We start from the raw sequence: 6,308 nt of genomic DNA on the forward strand, positions 1-6,308 counted from the left end.
CACTTTTCTTTTGTCTTCAAGAAAAGGATACAAACAATTATCCAAACAATTATTCCTGAACATCTTGAATTTGATTGTTTTATTTGAAGAATAATTAGACACAGAGAAGTAAAATTTGAAGTTGCTTCTTCCAAGATATTTTCAGTTATTCTCCATTGTGGCTATTACCCACTTACATCTCGCTTCTCCACAGTCAGTGTTAAATGCTTTTACGTAAGAGAACCTTGCAATCAGGCAGCACTCACGGCTGATAAGTATAATTCTGTACATATTATACACTCTGTTTTTTAATGTTAAAACTCAGAATAAGTGAAGGAGGTCAAAACTCTGAGCTATTATCCTGCAGGGAAATCTGCTTTGATTGCATAAGGCAGAATTCTGTTTAAGTCAGGAGGATGCCCAAGACCAAGGATGTGGCTGGGAAATGCAATCTGCAAAAGACAAGAGGTCATAAACAAAAGTGTGATTAGTGAAATCTGTAATATCCTGATATATGAGCTTTAAAAGGGCATTTCTATCTAACAAATGAGATATGGCATACCACAAAGTGAAAAAGGAATGAGGACAAAACAATGTAAGAAAGAAATAGTGGGGGCAGCATGGAATTAAGGTTATGGTCTTCCTGCTTTTAATTCTGTAAGTCAGGCCATTGCTCCAACAAAACGATGCAAGAAGACTGGAGGTAATAGCTAGGAAATATGAAGTAGTAACTAGAGCTACAGTACAAAGGAGAAGACAGGCATGGAGGGACAGGGGAGGCATCAGGTATATATGTCTGAGAGATGAGTCTGATTATCTGAGGCATGATCAGCCAGCTGAGAAAGGTGAGAAAGCTGAAATCAGAGAGAGAGAACCTGGTAATTCTTTATGATGAAGTATTTGAATTATAAGAGTGTTTATTAGGAGAAAACAATGAACAATTCCATATGTCTTGGCTCAGAATAACTTCTGTGATCCCTGGACACTAACTCATATCACCCCCATTGTCAGACAACTCCACTGGCTCATCATTAATTTCAGAACTCTGTGCAAAACGAACTTCTTGATTATAAAACCCTCCACGGACTTGCTCCGGTCTCTCTCTACTTCCTCTGCACATCTAGCACTGACTTCCTCTTTTTCCCTCCAGACAACAGTGTTGGTGTGATTAAAAGCTCTTGTTTCTACTGTGCCACCACATCACTTACTTTCCTGGTTTGCCAGTGGCTGTATGAACACAGATTATTAATAGAGCTCACACTGTCAGAGCAGGAAAACAAACCACTACGAAGAAACTGTAATGTGTTGGATTTTGAACAATTCATGCCTGAAGATGCTTTTTCAATTATGCATCTAGGTATGCAAGAGTTTAATAAATGCAAAAACTTGTGTCTATGATCTGCTTGTTATTGTGCATGATGTCCAGTGACACTGTAATTCACCTCTTATCTCCAATAAGTGAAGATCCTATAGGAGGGAATGGAAAAGTACTAATGATTGAGAATCAGCTTAGAACTTAATTTTGTGCACCTGAAAACAGGAATCTCTAAACTAGTCATTTGGAAAACACTTAAATATTAACTATCTTTATATTTGTGAAAATCTGTCAAATCCCTGCTACTCTTATTGCCTATCTGTGGATTAATTGTTATAATTCTTATTAGTCATCTAGCCTTGTTAAACAGTAGCATCTCTGGTGTACATATTTAAGCTATTAGTTTGACTTCTGATACTGTTAGAGGTATGATTTTGTTTGCACCAATATCTGGATTTCTTTTTAAGAGTATTTACTTTATCTTTGGTTTGAAAAAAAAAAAATCTACAAAAAAGAGACAGAACCATGAAGTATCTCAGAAATAAGAGATTACTTGTTCAAAACCAAGCTGCCTGTAAAAGGAAACTAAACCCTCTGCACATTCTATTGATAGCCACAAGCAGGAAAATGTATTAATGGGACCAACTTAGCTTTTTTTGTTTAATGTCAAACAAGCAGATGCTACCCATGGCATCTTTCACTGCATACAATCCTTCTCTAAAGTAAACAGAAGAACATCGCTTTGACAACTGTTCTGCTTTAAAAATGTCTCACCTCAGACTCTTTGTAGTCTTTATTATTATAATTGCTTATGTGTTACTCTCTCGGATATCAGTCATGGGAATATCCACACAAAACCACTAAAGAGTAGAGCTCACCATTCTTGAAGCCCTGCAGAATTTGGGCTTGTTTTGGGGAACAATCATTTAAAATATATTTCCAGTCTCTATGCTTGCACAAAGACTGAAGATTAAAAATTATATAATATGTGACATTTATATTTTTCCCACCTCTTCACATTCATGGGAGTGCAATAATCGTTGCATTATCCCTGACACTAAAGTAAAATTATTTTATTTCCACTTTATGTATTTTTCAAGATCGCAAGAAAGTTGTGGGGAAACAAAATAATTTCTTTGTTCCACTGTCAGTCATTGATGTCTTTATAAATATGAGAACTATAAGCAAGAACTCAGAGAAACACAAGCCATGGTGAAGTAATATCCCAGCCAAAGCTCTCTGTGTGAGAGAAAGAAATAACTGAATTGGATCATAATTCCCCACTCACACAGTTGAATCATAGCTGAAGGTTTAAGTGTAAGGCCACATGAATGAAACAAACACCTGTCATATTGGTCTGTCTTCAGGAATTTCTCTACAAAACACAAATAGAAGAGCTTAGTTATCATTGTTCCTCCTTCTCATTATGCCACCCTTATCTGTGGAGCATCATTAATACAACCCTTCTTTCATTGGTGGGCAGTGCTTGAATTTACTCCAGCTCCTCACTGAGAGACTGATGTACATTTCTTAGTTACAGACAGCTGAGTTGGTTCTATTCCCAGGGAAAGATCAAGGCACAGAACCTGTTCTTGCAGTTGTTGTGTGAGGAATACATCTATGTTGAATAGTGAATTTTGTTTTGGTTTTGTGGCAGTCATGCCTTATATTCACCACTGATTTTGAAAGTAAATTCAGCATCAGTTTTATATATATACATAATTGTATGTGTATATGCAAGAATCTTGTAGCATGGATTTTATACCAGCCAGAAGACCCGGGGTATTTATACAGTGAAATCAATACAATGTTTTTTGTGGTAGAACAGCTTTCTACCATAAAAGCCATTGACTGGTTATGGCTCTTAATTCAGAGACTAGTCAAAATATGCACAGATATAATCTGGAAAGACCCTACTGGAATCATATGGATGGGAGCAAAGTTAGATTTTTTTCCTGAGAAATATAGATGTATCCTAATAAAATCTGTTGACAGAATGAAGCTGAGAGGTATTACGAATGAAGGACAGACCTTATAGAAAGAATATAAGCGTCACCTTGAAATAAGGGTTGAAATAGAAAATGGAGAGAAATGTACAGAATGGTACAGAAATAGCACAAAATAGAAGGCCTCATACTGGGTGAATAAAATAATGCTGATTTCTGGAGATGGTAGATTGAGATGACTGAATAAAATAAATTGGTGCTTGTTTTGATTTCATTACATATATAATTCATCAATGTAATGCCTGTGAAAAGGCAATAGAAGCTTAAAATATAGCCATCAAGGTGTTTTCCAGTAAACCCAGCAAATCTTCAGGCAATCTATTGTGCAGGAAGCTGGTAAGAGTTCAGGGGAGCTGTGTGTAGAGCCATCACCACAAAAGGCGTATTTGGTCTGGAATCAGTTCAGACATGTAAGAATGATTAAGGGAACAGAAGGACAAGCCTGCCCAGAAGTCTAAAATGGAGAACAAGAGCAACATGACTGGTTTGTCCTAGTGCATCAAAAAGTAAACATCAAGCACAAATATTAAGGACAAGGACAGTGCTGAAAGAAGAGCAAATGGAGATAAAACTGCTGTGAATACATATGTCATAAATCAGAACAGGTTTGCAATTTTCAAAGCAATTGTGAGGATCAAAGGCTAATATATTTAAAAGCAGTGCTTGGTATGCTTTCAGAAATCCCTGTGATGGTGTTACCATTACAGTGTCTTAGACTGAAGTATCCAAAAGACCCCTCCAAGCTATGAGAAGAGGAACCCGCTCTGTGAAGGCAGTTCATTCTCATTGCCGCTGGCAGGGACTACACCTAGGCTGGAAGTTTTATGCCTTCAGTCAAAGCACAGAACTGGAATGGAGCAAGACGCACAGAGGAAAGATGTAGGCTTTGTCTTCCAAAATGCAGAATCACATAATTTATGCCTGTAGTATTTTACAGCATCACAGCCATTACACTAAACACTATGGTATCTTTATTTATGTTTGTCATTATATCAGCTTTGCTTCTGTCTTAAATTCTGCCCATCTGAACATCCTGAAGCCCTGTATACTCTTGTCCAGTCTGTTTGTGTCACAGGACCTTGGCAGCTAAGGAAGAGCCAATAACTCATGGGGTTATTTTCTTCAAGGGAACCATAACTGAAAAGCAAGATGCTACCAAAACTGAGCAAAGGCAACAAGAATTGATCCTATAACACTACCTAATACAGACAGTTCAGGCAAGTTCAAGTCATTGCTGAAGACATTAAAAAGAAGAAATCAGAAGGTAGTATGAGAATTAAGACTATGTTTTTGCAGTGGAAAATGCCACTAACCTTGCATATTCAAAAGTGATTGTGCAGGCATAACAGTGGGTGGTATGTTAAGCAGATAAAGGGAGAGTGGAAGGTCCCACTGTCCTAAAATAAGGAGGATGTCTAAGAAAAACAAGACAAGCAGTTGCAGAATCAGTTGTGAAAGTGTAGTAATCAGCCAATGAGGAAACAGGGAAGGAATCAAGCATCAGGTAATATGGGATATAAGGTTACGATACACTTCTGCTGTGCGCTCCTGCTTGCAGGACTCTCGCCATTGCAATCGCGAAAAAAAAGGTTACTTCACTGAGATTCTTGCCTGAGCCTGTGTTACTGGGTGCAGGTTGTTTCTCGCAGTAGTCAGTGTACTTAGGAAGAAAGGAATTTCAGGTTGACAGTCATAGACAAAGAAAAATGATAAAGTATATCAAATGACTATATCAAAACTTTTAGCCATTTCTTTATTTTCTGAAGTAACCAGAAACTTTTTGTCTTTACAAAGGAAAAGCTCAAATCACCTAACATGCAATTAATAAAGTGAATGTTATGTATATGCATATATATTTGTAAAGAAAGAGAAAAATGTAAATATGGAAGAAAAAAATGAAAAAGAAAATAGAAACATATATGCCAAACACCACTATTTTTTTATGCACACTCAGTGCATTTGCAGTTTTATAAGATTTTTTCCTTCTGTCCTCCTACACAGAACCATTGGCAACATGTAATAAAATGTGACCACTATTTATTATTGACAAACAAATTATGCACATACTTCCCTAGAGTAAGAAAATTGAAGATAAACAATCTGCAAATAAAGAGCGAATATAGGAAAAAAATAGTGAAATGAAAGGAATCCTTTAGCAATAAAAGAAACATAGTGATACAAGATAAACACCCACCCAGGACTTAGACAGATGATTTGGAGATAAATTAAATAGCTTCCCAAGAGAGATCAAGTGTTGGTACATATTTGCCAGTAGCCATTCAGAAGTGATGTGGAACTCTCAATGGCCATTTGTACATGGCTGTAGCTAGCCCAGTGTGCTTTATTTTATTAGCTGCACAATCTCATTTTTGTTTGATCGCTTCATGTCTGTATGTATACACATTAGGGTAGAGAGCATTTGTTATTTTCTCAAGTCTGCTGTTTACTCCTGTGGACTACACTTTTCTCCATTTTCAAAGTCAATACAAACTTTCTTCCACTTAAGATAAAACTTTCTTGTCTCTCTCTCTCTCTCTCTCTCTCTCTTTTTTTTTTTTTATTCACTGTTCATACAGAGATTTCAAAGAAACATCCCCCTGAAATAAGGTGGAGGGAAAAAGGAGTGGGATTTCACATCTTTTCTGAGGATATAAAGCAGAAGGTAAGTTTGCTATGCAGTGATGAAAAGGCCTTCCCTAGTGCAATCCTGGATGATCCTAACTCTTAACTCTTGCACTGTAGAGTTTACATTTATTTCTCATCACAAAGTGTCTAGTATTTGAAGATTCTGTGCTTGAGTATGGAAAGTGGGATTTGACTTTTCACAGAAAATGTGATATAAAAGCCACTCTGTCAAACATCAGGGAAGATCTCATATTTTGATGCATCGAAAAAGAAGTTTTGCAATACCCCTTCATTTAATTAGGCATCTAACATTTTGTAAATCCTTTCTCTTTGTACACTCCCTCGACTGTAATCTTAATTCCAAGACACATGTTAAACACCTT

The sequence above is a fragment of the Cygnus atratus genome, chromosome 4, assembly GCF_013377495.2.
Source record: "Cygnus atratus isolate AKBS03 ecotype Queensland, Australia chromosome 4, CAtr_DNAZoo_HiC_assembly, whole genome shotgun sequence".
NCBI lineage: Eukaryota > Metazoa > Chordata > Aves > Anseriformes > Anatidae > Cygnus > Cygnus atratus.